Genomic DNA, 14,681 nt, shown 5'->3' on the forward strand with positions numbered 1-14,681 from the left:
CACAGTCTTCTGATTGTTTCAGATAGATTTTGTCAGAGCAAAGCTCAGGAGTTTTAAATGGTTGTGGGAGGCAATGCTCTTTCTTGCATTCTCCTACTAGATATGAACGAGAAGCATATACCTTTAATTGCTTCCAACAGACAGATTGTGAGCATCAGGAAAACCAGCAAAGGACAGAGCCCAGACACAAAAATAAAGGAGAAGCAAGAGTATTGGGGGGAAAAAAATAGAGTGAAAGTCCTGACTGAACTATGCCTAATAAGTCCCACTTCCGGACTTTTCAGTTAAAATGAGCCAATGAATTCATCTTACTGTTTAAATTTTGAGTTTTCTCTCCCTTGCAACTGCAAACATCATAATAGTGTCAGGTCTAACACTACTGATGTTTCCTAGAGGAAGAAATCGCCTGAGGCTGTACTGAGTGCACTGTCCAATATGGCAGCTACTAGTCACATGTAGCTATTCAAATTCAATTACAATAGTATCAAACATTCAGTTCCTGAGTTTCACTAGCTAGATATCAGGTGTTCAGGTGTTCACATGTGGCTAGAGCCTACCTTCTTGGACAGCACAGATATAGAATGTTTCCATCATCATAGAAATGTCTAGATAGCACCAGTGAGGGATCGGAACTTAAGTATTACTTGCCCATAGTTACACACCTATTAAGTGATAGATCTATTATTTGAACCTGGTTTTAGGTGCCTAGAGGAATGTTCTATCATACTCCATGAAATCCCCATGGTCAAATGTTGTCCATAGTATGTATTACTATCTGATGAAATTGGGCCACTTGTTTGGTGCTTACATTCTGTCTCTGTAAATACATTATCAACTATGGTCCATAAGACACATTCTCTCATAGCCTGCATTATCTCATTCATATCATATATATCCTTATTCATGCTGCTTTTAACTTGAGTTTTTAGTACCTTTGTCATCAGTATTGGTATTTGCTGTTCTTGCTCAAATGTGTATATGTGGTTAAATCTTTTCTTATCACTTCCATTGTTACTGCTTTAATTTTTCTCAAGATTCTTCAGGGGTTTTCCTTTCCCTAGTGAATCTGCTAAATGTCTGTCTTTGCCTTTTTATTTTCAAATACTCACACATCAGGAAGCTTTCCCCAAGGTATCTGAGATCTCCTCTTGACACTGTGACATGAACAGAAAAAGAGTACAAACTCCCCCATGCATGTCTGAAAATGAATTTGACAAAGCTTATTAATACCAGTAGCCTTCTGGCCATGTTTAATTCCAAGTGTTCTGTTCATTGGCAGAAAAGCTTATTTCTTTTTGATTTGCTTTTTAATAAATAACCTATTGAACATTTGAAGTGCTCGCTGGTTATCAAATTCAGAATTAATTGAACTGCATATCTCCGGGCAGATTAATAAAGCTGCCTATTGTGACAGAATTCTATTCTAATGGACATTTTGTGGTACTATTTGAAATAATACTGAACATAAATGAAATGAAGATTTAGTTTCAAGCATGACTAACTTCACAGTCATATTAACTAATGGACGATACAAAATTTTAATCTTTGAATCTTTAAAAATTCTACGTATTTTTATTAAAAGCAGTATATTCTAGCTACTTTTAACTATATATATAAAATGCAGACACAAATGTTCTGTCAAAAATGCTTCCCTAAATTATTTAATTATGCAAATTGTATACATATTCTACCAGTGTTTGTACTATGTAATTTTTAAACTTTGATAGAAGATATAAGATTTTATATTACAGCAAAGTACATTAGACATTAGCATGGAGGTACAGGAAGTAATGTTAATCGTGGGTTTTACTGTGTTCTATTATTTTGGTATCATTGCTAAGTTGTTTCATTGGAAATGGTACATCCATAACAGAGAGCTCAATTAAGGTTAATTAGCAGAAAGCGCTTGACATCCATGATTAATAACCTAACTGCTACCCTAATGTACTGAGGTTCTTGAATCATGCATCTAGCACCAGGTGTAATCTTGCCGGAGTAATTGAAGCCACAAAGTGTCTTTTCTATATGCTTAGTCAGCAGAAATAATCCTTAAGTGAGCCTTAGTCATATTTCAGAAGATACTGTTATTTATTTTTGCGTAATTATGTCTGCCTCTGTGTAGCAGAGTAGGAGGCTGACCTAGGAGACAAAATGCATCTGAGCCTATGGTTCTTTAGTTACACAACCATGAAAACAAAATAAGATCCACCCTGGGCAACTGGGATTGCTCTGAGCATTTATTCTTGTCATATACATCTTAGTGATATTTACTAATATTCAACACATATTTTGAAGATCTCACTTTAGGAACAGTTTTTTTCATCTGACCTGGAACAAAGTCGATTCCTGAACTACCATTAGAAATATTCAACCAGATCCATCTGTGGATACGGTCAGTTTAGTGTAAAGAACACAACCTAGGAAATAGAAGATCTGGGTCCTAGACTGGTAAATTATGGGCAAATCTCCTTTGTAGAATGTAGAAAGCAATAACCTTGTTTGTCTTGCTGACAACTGAAAACAGTGCATGGCACACATTCAATAATATTGACAGTTGTTGAATAAATAAATGATATGAGAGGGACAGAATATGCTATCTTCCAGGTCTAATCGCAGTGGTTTCTATAGTAATCCTATTGTGTGCCATGACTGTGTTAACCATTCTTAGTGGACCTGGAAAAGGCTTCTCTTCGAATCCTCTTTATTGTGAAATATAGAATAACAGTGTATATTACGGAATTCTTTAAAGGAGTACATGTTTAAAATGCATGTGAAAACACCTGTAAATTTAAAAGCATAAAGCCAGTGTCTGCCATTATTAGGCCATCTATTTGGATGCACATTTCTTCATCATCCGACATTTCCTCCCATTTGGGGACAATGGTGAAAGACGTTTTGCTAAAGAAAGAACGGTTATAACTAGAGATAAGAGTGTGGAGAAAACAGATGCGTAATGGGATAAAAATGCAAATACAATGGTGATAGATTTATTTTGTTGTGATTGAATGAACATGCTTATTCACTGAGAAAATCTGTGCAAAAGTTTCCAGCTTCAACATTGAAATGTATATACCACAACCATATGTTTGGTATCAGAATATATCAAAAACACTCTGAAGAGTCTAAGAGGCAATTTGACTACTAATTTTCTTAATAAGAATCCTCTACTAACAAAAACCAAGAAACAAACAAAATTAGCCAGATTCCTTAATAGTGTTCACATCAGGTCTCCCTGCAGTTAAACACTCTTCTTGTGAAGCTGCCCATTTTGTCCTAGTCCAGATCTCACATCTGACACTTGGACTTGAGTTTTATCTCCCCAGTGAAGTCTTTCCTCAGCCCCTCATGCTGAGTGTATTGGCATTTCTAGAATGCCAAAGCACGTGGGGACACACACCCAAGGTCTTTGAGAGTAGACAAAGCTCTTTTTTGTTAGTGTGCTTTCCCTGTGTCACTTGAAGAACTAGCCTCCTTATCGCCTTGCCTGGTCTATTTAGCTAAATAATTCTCTTCAAAGGCTGAAACCATTTCTCATAGTTTTATGCTGTCCATCTCAAGTCATAACAAGGTTTTATACTTTAGGCATCTAATACCTGTTGATTTTATTTGAGAACTTCGTAAAAAAAAAAAACACAAAAAAAAAACAGAAAAAAACACACAGAGTATTTGAGTTAAAAGGGATATGACAGCTTTCACCAGGTTTCAAAATTTTGAATTTGAAGCCCGTGGAAAGGATGTGTGTCTCCAGTTCACCATAGTCCGTACCACTTTTGCCTAAACCTGCCACTTCCACATTTACTTGGCCTCTGAGGCACTCTCTACTGTCATCCTGGATTGACAGTTATGAAGGACTATACTCCAGAGACCTTCAATGAGTTGCCTGAAATGACACTGCCTTATCGTACTGACACTGCCAGGCAGTGTCACCTAAAGGTTATATTTATTTTATGTTTCAGAGCTTTTTCATCTCAACATGTTGCCTCCTCAAGAGGCTTTTAACCTAACAAGTCTTTTTATATACCAACCTGCTCCCCACCCCTTAAATTCAGTTGTAATAAAAGTCAAAGTCAACTGATTCAAAGTCAGTTGACAGAGATATTACAGGGCTATTTGTGAGTGCACAGCACATACTATAAATCATAACATTAATATTGATTATAATAGATACAATACATATACTTTGATGTGTTAACTTGCCAAAGGTATTTTCATAGTAATACAGAATAATGAATCTGAAATCATGAAATATTTAGGTGTCAGTAATAAGCTAACAACAACAGAAAACTTTTGATAAGACTCACAAATGGAATCTTTAGCTCTACTTTGTGTAAAACATTCCTGGATCATACCTTAGGATATTATCAAAGGCCTTCTCACTCCTAAGAAAAGGCTCCCATGTCATTACTTTGTCCCTTTACCTTTTCTAGATGCTTAAAAATCAAAATAACTTATGATTGCAGAATAGAGGCTCTATAGTCAAAAGTATTTAACAAGACTGAGAGAGACAGATGGGGAAGGAGAGAGGTTACTATAGGCTCATTTATTTAAAAAATTGGAAAAGTTATATATGAATTTGGTGTCTATCCCACAATCTAATACAAATCTTGTCAAGAATCTATTTTATAGTTTAAGCAATGCTAGTATTTATAGTTTGTTTTTATACTTACATAATTGCCTACCAATTACATAATCAATACAGTGTAATATTTGTTTGACAAGATTGAGTGAAAAATCCAAACTAATGCACTTTTTTGTGCATGGTAAAAAGAGCATGTTTTGGATTTATAATTTTAAAAAATTTAGTTAAAATATGAATAAACAAACAAATTTGATCTCCAGCTTTTTCTGGAGGAAGCAAATTCTATCTTTATCTTTCCATTGCTGTTATTATGCAGAGAAAGAAGAGATAAACAAGGTCATATGTCAGTGACACAGTTAATATATTTATAAAAAATGAAAATATGGGAGTAAATGTCCTTAAGTAGAAAATGTATGCAAACTGGAAAATAATTTTGAAGAAAAACATGTTTGTGGGCTAAAAAGAATAGACATGAAATCATTTTAGAGCTCTCTATTTCTAGCAGAAGATCAATCAATGGGAGGAAAGTTGCAAGTAACACAATCCTGCAGAACACTGGACGTCTTGAGGAAATCAAAAGGAAACCAGACAAACCACAAAGGAAAGATGCATAACAAGGGAAGAGAGTTGCTAAAGCAGGCAGGTGATAATTGCTCTACACAAAACCTTTGGGACATGAGCATTATGGAGATTTGCCACCTAGTTTTTCTACACAAGCATTCTGATTGACGCACTCTTTGATGTTGCCACAGACCTTTTATTTTCATACACCTAGAGAAAGTAGCAGCCCTACTATTCTCTACCCATTGACCCTGCTTTATCTTTCTCCATGGCACTTATCACCACCTGGCATGTTTATTTATATGTTACTTAAATTTCCCTATTAGAATATAACCTTCTGTCATGCGGGAGACCCTGCTCGCTGCGCCATTTGTCATGCGGGGGACCCTGCTCGCTGCGCCATTTGTCGTGCAGGGCGGCCTGTGGGGTCTCTGCTCCCGCTCCCCATACAAGAACGCAGGACATGGTGAGGCCGAAAAGGAACACCCAAGGAGCCATAGGTAGGGGAGTCATACCACTATATTCTCTCTGGCGGCACTATACTCTCACTGGAGGCTGGATCCACACTGTTCGCAAACCACCATCCACGCTTGCCAGCCCAGCCGCCATCTTCTTGCTAGCCCCATTCTTTCTCTCTCTTTTCTTTCTCCCCTTTTCTAGCGTAGCCACAGCAGTTATATTGTGGCCAATGGCTCACTGGTTACAGCTGACGGCCAACTAGCCACAGCTGATGGCCATGCAATCACAGTTGGCCATTTACTACCTGAGCCAGCACCTGTCTATGTGAGGCCGAGAGCCTGGAAACTACTCTCTGGGGCTCCGCCCCCACACCTTCACAAGGTCAGCGTTTGTTCTTGTTTCCCTCATGCCTAGAACCATGCCTGACACATTGAAAGTTTCTCAATAAGTGTTTGTTGAGATAGGTACTGATATACTCTTCACTTGATTCGTTCTATTTTTTATAATCCTGCTACGTAATAATTTATTTCTTTTGTTATTGAGTTATGAACATAATGATTCAACACATATAATTAAATGTGGTATTTAGCTTTAAAATGCAGAAATGCATATTTACACACTGTCCTGACCTAAAAGAAGCAACTCTAACCTCAGGGTTCATCTGAGTCCCTCCTTGGATTGACTCCATCTGGTGACCTGGAGACAGACTGATGAGTAGAGAAAAGTAGCTCTATCAACTACTTTGAAGCAGGTAACTGGGTGTTTGATATTTAGCTTAATTGAATGGAGAGTGCATTGAGATAGATGCTTGAATTACAGGAGAAAATGTTTACTATGTTTTTAAACTAGTAGGAGGATTACAGTCATGAGTGTTAGGATATATGAGACAAATCAATAAACAAAATAACTAGCTCCAGCACTGAGTGATGAGGGCTCTGAAAATGCATGCTTCAGAGAGAAAGAGAGAAAGAGAGAGAGAGAGAGAGAGAGAGAGAGAGAGAGAGAGAGAGAGAGAGAGAGAGAAACAAACTGGGGAATGTAGTTTTCCAAAACTCTAAGAGGAGAAATATATATATATATACACATATATCTTTTTCAGATATTTTAAACACATTTCAAACATATCTCAGTTGTTACAACATTGTGGAATCCTAAGTCTAGAAGAGACAGATGATCACCTGATCCCATCCCTTCCCCTCCCTTCCCTTTTTGTTTTTAAGTTATGAAAACTTTAGCTTAGAAAAAATACTTCTTACAACTAATCCAAATCCAAACAAACAGAAGTGTGGGTTGTGAGCCCAAGGCATCCACCCATCAGCATCTTCTATCCTCTACCACCTCCAAAGGTACGCCTTGAACCTGAATTGTCCAGAGAACACAGTTTAAAATTTAGTGATCTAACCTATAACATCATTTAGTGTGATGCTTCAGGACCATCTTCTCCACCACCTTGAGTCCAATCTTGACCTCCTTTAGTTGCCCTATTCAGATACATCAAATCATTTTAATAAGACAAGAACATCTGAGGGTATCAATCAGTGATGAATCTACCCAATTCTGCTACATCTACCGTAGCTCACAATCTTTTGTCATGTTCAGATGAATAAGTGACAAATGTTTTCAAGTTGAAATCAAGATACCCTCGGATGCTGTTCTTGCCTTATTATTTAAAAATTCTGCCTCCAGCTGAATGGGAATCAACCCTTTTGTCTTCACCCTTGAGCGTTAGTTCTGTCCACTACTACAGCATATTGAAAGAAGTTTAATTGCACATTTACTGTATCAGGTTCATGCATTTCCTCTTATGCACCCCCGTTTTCTTCAGGAATTCATAGTCTAAAATAATTTGTGTTTTACCTACCACCTACCACCCTGGCCATTCTGATTTGCATATAGTCAGGTTTGATACTTGCCTCCAGGGGTTTGGTGTCCAGGGGTTTGGAATAATGTATAATAGGTGAAGTTCTAAAACATTTAGGTATAACAAGACAATAGCTTGCCTTGCATTTCTGCGCATGCAAACTGCAACAGGATTAATTTATGAACTGCACAGTGAAATTATTCTGGTGTGCACTGTACTAATAAACGACATATCCATCCCACTCTTCAGGTGAATTTTGGCTTCAAATAGAAGTTTGTGTATATATTCTATAAATTTCAACTTATTAAATTTTGCCTGTTATTTGAGATGGTTGGAAACCGTTGGCTTAGATTCTGTCAATGAATTGATAAGATATCCATTTCCGTTTTGTGTGATTTGCCAATGAAATAATTAGATCATTCTAGAAAAAGCCAAAGGCAGAGTCCAGTAGGCCATTTATAAAGACTTCCTTCCAGACTGACATTGAGTAATTAGTTAGCATTTACAAATTTTTGTTGTTCAATCAGTTATGAATCTATCCAATTCTGCTACTAAATATTTTCAAGTTGAAATCAAAATGCCCTGAGATACTATTCTTGCTTTATTATAAGGCTCGTAATACTAGCTACAAAAACAAAACAAAAGATGTTAGCCCTCTCTGTCAGCTCTCTGCTGCCTTCTACTGAGAACATTTTCTTTATAGATTGAGCAAAAAATCAGATTCAGAAAACTGCTGTGGAAATTTGCTTTGAATTAATGTCAGCTACATTGTTCTATTTTTCATGGAATTTTTATATATGTTATGATTGCTACTTAATAACAACAAAGCTTGAAATTAATCCTTATGTCTTTTTTTTCCCCGAAGAACTCAAAACTCTGATGTTTTATTTCACCCGTCCCACATTCCTTGAAGGTGACTTTTACATTCACGAAACACAAGTTATGATAAATTTCATTATAGTCTAGGGTTATAAAAATTCCTTAAATTATCTTAAATGACCAGGATAAATGTAAAGAACAGTTTTCAGAACAAGATCAGAAGAGCAGTGAGCATTATTGGCAATATCAGAACAGTAGCAGAAACAATATCAGACAATAATTGCTTTTGATGGGAGTGTATTTCTCAAAATAGATAATATATATTTTTATGAATCCTTTTACTAATACTCCCCACAGTATTCATATGTGTCAGTTATTGACACAGAAGTTTGGCCAAAAGAGCTCAATGGTCAAAGGAAGTTATATCATTCCAGCCAATATATGAGGTCAGACAATTAAGTTCACGAACTCATCCTAGAAAAAGTGCTACATATCTCACTGCTGAATTTCACTACTGTTACATTTTAAGTACTCCCCTTGGGAAGCTATGCACTGACACCAGTGTCTAGTCCACCCCTCAGAGCAATTTTGGAACTTTTTCTGGAATGGCCATCAGAGCTGTTGTCGTGTTACCCTTGATGTCCTGAATGTCATCAAAATGTGTTTCTTTCAATATTTTATTTATTTTTGGGTAAAGAAAGAAGTCACTGGAGGCCAGATCAGGTGAGTAGGGAGGATGTTCCAATACAGTTATTTGTTTACTGGCAAAAAACTCCCTCACCGACAGTGTCATATGAGCTAGTACAATGTCGTGATGCAAGAGCCATGAATTGTTGGTGAAAAGTTGAGGTCGTCTAACTTTTTCATGCAACATTTTCAGCACTTCCAAATAGTAAACTTGGTTAACTGCTTGTCCAGTTGGTACAAATTCATAATGAATAATCCCTCTGATATCAAAAAAGGTTAGTAACATTATTGCAACAAGTTTGCAAACTTAATTGTCAGAACTCCTATAGTTGATCCCTGATTATCTATTCACATTAAAAATGTTACTGCCTGATTCATTGCTTTGACATTCAGAAATCTCATTTGAGTTCATGATTACCTAAGTTCAAGATTCCTCCCTGTGTTTTTCTTGTGTTTCCTCAAGGGACCTTTGTCAGGTTTCACCCGTAATATCCTGACTTTTGAGGTCAATTGTTTCTGACAACCATTTTAATAGCAACATTAATACAATTTTTTTCTTAATATAACTAAACTTGCATTTGTTCATTTGATTTTCTAAAATCAAGTCACTAGCAATGAATTCTTAATGCTTTGATTGTATTATTGTCAAGGGAGACAACATTTTATACAACAGACTCTTCCTTAAATATAAGTGTATTGGATCATATATTTTATACATTAAGAAAAGAATCACTGTATCAGAATCCCAGGGTGCTTATTAAAAATGCAGATTCAGGGTTCTTCCCGGGCCTAACTCTGAGGACTTGGTATTCTTATTTACATAGCATCACATTAGACAAATTGATTTTTAAATGAATCATCTGGAAAATATTCTTTGAAAATAATTATTTTTCACACCCACCCACAATTTATCTATTATTTTAAAATTCGGAATCTGATATTATGGAGGTTCTTGAAATAGAATATTTACAGACTGGTGAACTTGACAGCAGCCTGGAACTTTTTTCTGACTCCTCACACAGGAAATTGGTGGCAAAATGAGGACAGCTTGGAAGCACCCCAATGAGAATTATACATGTGGTCTTTGGGACAGGGTTTTTTCTGTGAGAAAGGCCAAAAGGGCGAAAGTTGTGATGGTAGAAAGCACAATGCAGCCTCCTAATAACTAGCTGTGATATTAAAATTTGTTGGGACCACTTCTACCACAGGCCATCAGTGTATTAGAGGCAACAGATCGACCATTTTCTTAATCCATTATTAATTTTTACATGGGGAGAAAATATTGTGCTAGGCCTTAAGTGCTAGAAAAAAGAAAGCCCATAGTCTCTTTTCCTCAAGGATTCACAGATGCAAAGAGAAAAATAAAGCATTTGATTCTGTTTGGACAATCTTTAAATAGCCAAAAAGTTAACCTTCTGGTCTGGTTATCTCACTCTTTTGCAGGGTCGGCATCGAGGCCTTTCACTTCCAGGAAAATTCTGAAATACCAAGCCCTGAGTTTTCAGTGTTCTAAATTTTGAATATCTTATCAGTGCTTATCAGAGGCAAGAGGTGCTCCTCGGGGTACTGGGAAGCCTTTAGTGTAAAACTGTCTGCTTTCCCTAAAATGAAGAATGGTCTTACTTGGTATTTCAGAAGTTTCACATTGCTCATTCCACTTTTCCTCCTGTTGTTCTGGCCCATTGCAAGCCTGCCTTGAATCCAGAAATTGCAGGTTTACGTTTTACTGAGAAATGTTTCAGGGAAAGCTGCACAATAAAATAGACAAGAGGGGAGGGGTGGCCTGAGACTTGGCTTTCTTTCTTTACGCTCTGTCACTTACTGGCTGGATGGTCTTTGGAATGGCGCATCAGTTTACTGAGATCCAGTGTTCTCATGTAGAAAATAAGGAGTTTGGACCAGATCATTTCAAAGGTATCTTCAGGAATAAACCTTTGAACATTATTCCGAGAAGCTTAAAATAAAAATATCTGTTCTCACTGCATTCCACATGTACTGGTATCGTTATAAACGGGCAGGGAAATAAAAATACTGCTTTCATAATTAACAACACAAATGGAATCTCAATAAATGTTATGTTTCCTTCCCTATACAAAAAGCTTTTCAACCATTCCACTCTTTTTTCCATGTTGTATTTCTCTTCTGAATCTTTTCCAGAATGGACAAAACACTGACTATTACAACTATTTCCCAAATAATTTGGTGAGCTTTACAATTGCTTTCAGTCCATAAGCTGTCTTGAGTAGAATGATTTCCAAATTTGTAGAGCTAGAGAGATAAGCATCAAAATGCAATGTAACCCACCCATGCAGGTGAAGATATAAAGTAAAAGCTAAAGTAATAAACCAAAACACACACTGAATTAAATTAAAACAAAACAGAACAATTTTTGGATTGAATTTCTATTAAATTTCCTGAACAGCTTTCTTAAATTTTACTTTTTGTTGGAGAAAAACATAGATGCAGTGGTATGCTATTCTTACAGTATTCTTGAAGCTAATAAAATCTAATAAATGTTACAAAAATTGGGAGAAATGGGGAAAGTGAAAAATACCCCTTGTTTCCCTAACTTCCCTAAGTTCCACTTCCCTTATCTGAAAGATAAAAAATGATACTGCTGTGTACCTCACGAGCTTGTATTAAGAACTGAATGTGAAATGAGAGTGAAGCCCTCTACCCAATATATTGTAGGCATTTATGGTTTACTTATGGGATTCCTGAGCTACCTATGGTGCTTGTTATTATATATACTTTATTTTTTTCATTCAGCCAGTGATATTTATTGTGGAATGGAAATGTTCATGCTTACTTTACAAGTCAAAAAAAAAAAAAAAGGAAGAAAAACAATCGGAGAATTTCAGGTTGTTATTCAACATCACACAAAACAAAGTGATTAGGTGGGACTTGACCTCAGGTCTACATGGCTTCAAGGACGTGCTTTTCTGTTGTGCTATTCAGGTCTTCTTGGACTTCAAATACGTAAGCCTTGAAATGTCTATTGTGAGCTTGTGGAGAACTTTGAGTTGGTAAATCTGCATGATAGAATCACACTATTGGTCTTCATGTATGGAAAGGTAACTAAAATTTTTTGAGATTTTGAAAACGTACCGAGTCATTATTTATCAAAAGGAATGCTAGTTTTCAAAATAATCTTGGGATGTTTACTTGTGTCTTCCTTCCATTATCCAGAGTATTTTGAAATTGCTAACTCTCTAGTGACTCAAGTGAATTGGTCTCATTATTTGAGTCTTTTTCTTTTCTCTTTTTCTCTTTTTCTCTTTTTCTCTTTTTCTCTTTTTCTCTTTTTCTCTTTTTCTCTTCTCCTCTCCTCTCCTCTCCTCTCCTCTCCTCTCCTCTCCTCTCCTCTCCTCTCCTCTTCTCTTCTCTTTCCTCCTTCTTTCCCTCTCTCCCTCCATGTTTTCTTTGTTTCTTTGTTTCTTTCTTTGTTTCTTTCTTTGTTTCTTTGTCTTTCTTTCTTTCTTTCTTTCTTTCCTTCCTTCCTTTCCCTTCCCCTTCCTTCCTTCCTTCCTTCCTTCCTTCCTTCCTTCCTTCCTTCCTTCCTTCCTTCCTTCCTTCCTTCCTTCCTTCCTTCCTTCCTTCCTTCCTTCCTTCCTTCCCTCTTTCAGAAAATATTGTTTTAGCCAATTGCTTCATTTGCCATATTTACTTTTGGTTGTTTCCAAAGAATAAAATCATCCCCAAAAGAGTCAATACTCACCAACTTTCAAGGTGTTAAAAAAGAACATATATAGGCTTAAAAAGCACATTTAGATGAATAGACCTTAATATTGTTTTCCATAATGACAAAATTTGGAATAAATATATGAAGTTCCCTTTCCTTCTTTTGTCCCTATTTATTTTGAAACAAAGATACCATTGAGTTTAAATTTTCTGACCTAGCTTATTTGTTGACAAACTTGATTTATTTCAACAAATATCTATTGAGTACCTACTAAGTATCAGGGGTTATTCTGAGTTATTGAGGTACACTGGCAAACAAAACAAATTCCTCCTCTTGTGGAGCTCACATTCTGGTGAGAGGGTGATGGAGACAGAAAATAAATACTCGTATAATATATAAATTATATATTATGCTGGAAGATACTAAGTGCTATGGGAAAAGAGAAAAAAATAGAGCATGTTAAGGGGGGTTGAAAATGTTGAGATGGGGGCAGACTGCAATTTTAAATAGAGCATTCAGGGTGGATATTAAGCAAGTGATATTTTTGCAAAAATTTGAAGGAGGTAAGACATTAGCCATGTAGCTATGTAGAAGAAGATAGTCTCAAGAAGGAAAAATAGCTAGTGCAAAGCTCCTGAGTTCGGATCATGCCCGATGGGGTTGAGACAGAGCAAGGAAGCCAGTGTGGCTGGGACCGAGTAAGTGAGGTATATAGAAACAAGAGAAGAGGCAGGGAGGAATGGGCGGATCATGCTGAACCCTTTAAACCAATTTAATGAATCCAGCTTTTACTCTGCATGAAATGGGAGCTGTTGCTATGCTTTGAGTAGAGATATGATACAATCAGACTAACCTTTTAACAGGATTCCTCTGGCTGGTAGCTTTGAGAATAAACTGTAGGGGCAAAGGTAGAATATAAGGGGATCAGTTTGGAGGCAAGAGATGACGGAATAGGGTGGAAGCAGTGGTGGTGGTGATAAGTGGTCAGGTAGGTGGTTTTTTTATATATGGTTTTTAAATTCAACCAGACTTTCTAGAAAGTTTGCAAACGTTGTTGACCACAGTTGCATCTTTGAGTGCCTGGTACAATAGCTAATACATAGTAAGCATCTAATAGATATTATATTTTGGATAGAAAACAAATTTTTAGAAATAAAACTAGCCATTACTTACCTAACACATAATCTCAGTATTTTACACATATTTCTCATGTAAATTCAACACATCCCTATGAGTCTGGTGCTGTTATCATCTCTACTTTACTGATGAGGAAACTGAGGCACACAGTGGTTACACAACCTGCCCAAGCCTAGTAGGAGGCAGAGTAGAGATGAGTCTCTGAGCAGGCTGGTTCTAACACATCTGCTCTTAGCACTCTGCAATACTGCTTCAAAGAACTATATATAAGTCATAATTCACTATAATTCGTGGATTCAAAAATGTGATGTTTTTTGCTTGACACCTGTTCATTTCATAACTGCAGAAACATGATAGATAGGATAGACTCAGACACCAAGCTAAACCATACTTTCTTTGTGAAATTAAATCACCCACATTAAGAAAATCTAAAATGCGCCATAAAGAGAAGTAAACTGTTAGTTGATAATAGTTGAAATCACACCTTTTATATTTATTCAGTTCTGAAATATGTTGCAGTAGAAAATGTATCACGAGCAATTTGTTGTCTGAAACACTAAAGTGGCTTTCTGGTACAGTAAGATAATACATCTTCTCGGTGTAATATTTTATTTGAATGCATAGGATTGTTGCATTTAAAATTAGAAATGCTACATTTCCCCAACTCAGTTGATGGTGTCTATTTTGAGATATGTGACTGAAGAATCCAATTATACACCTCAGGGGAAGGGCGTAATGAAGAGCCAAAAAGGGGATTCATTTAGAAATAAGCACACCATATTTTTACCTCTAAAGGTTAAAAAATAAAGGCACACAACTGAGGATTAATGAACCATATGCAAAATTTACTGAATAATTTATTTGGCAAAATAGAGGAAGTATGTGAAAAACTAGCA

This window comes from Rhinolophus sinicus, chromosome 17, assembly GCF_057876585.1.
Source record: "Rhinolophus sinicus isolate RSI-liver-muscle chromosome 17, RSI-T2T, whole genome shotgun sequence".
In the NCBI taxonomy this organism is placed as follows: Eukaryota; Metazoa; Chordata; class Mammalia; order Chiroptera; family Rhinolophidae; genus Rhinolophus; species Rhinolophus sinicus.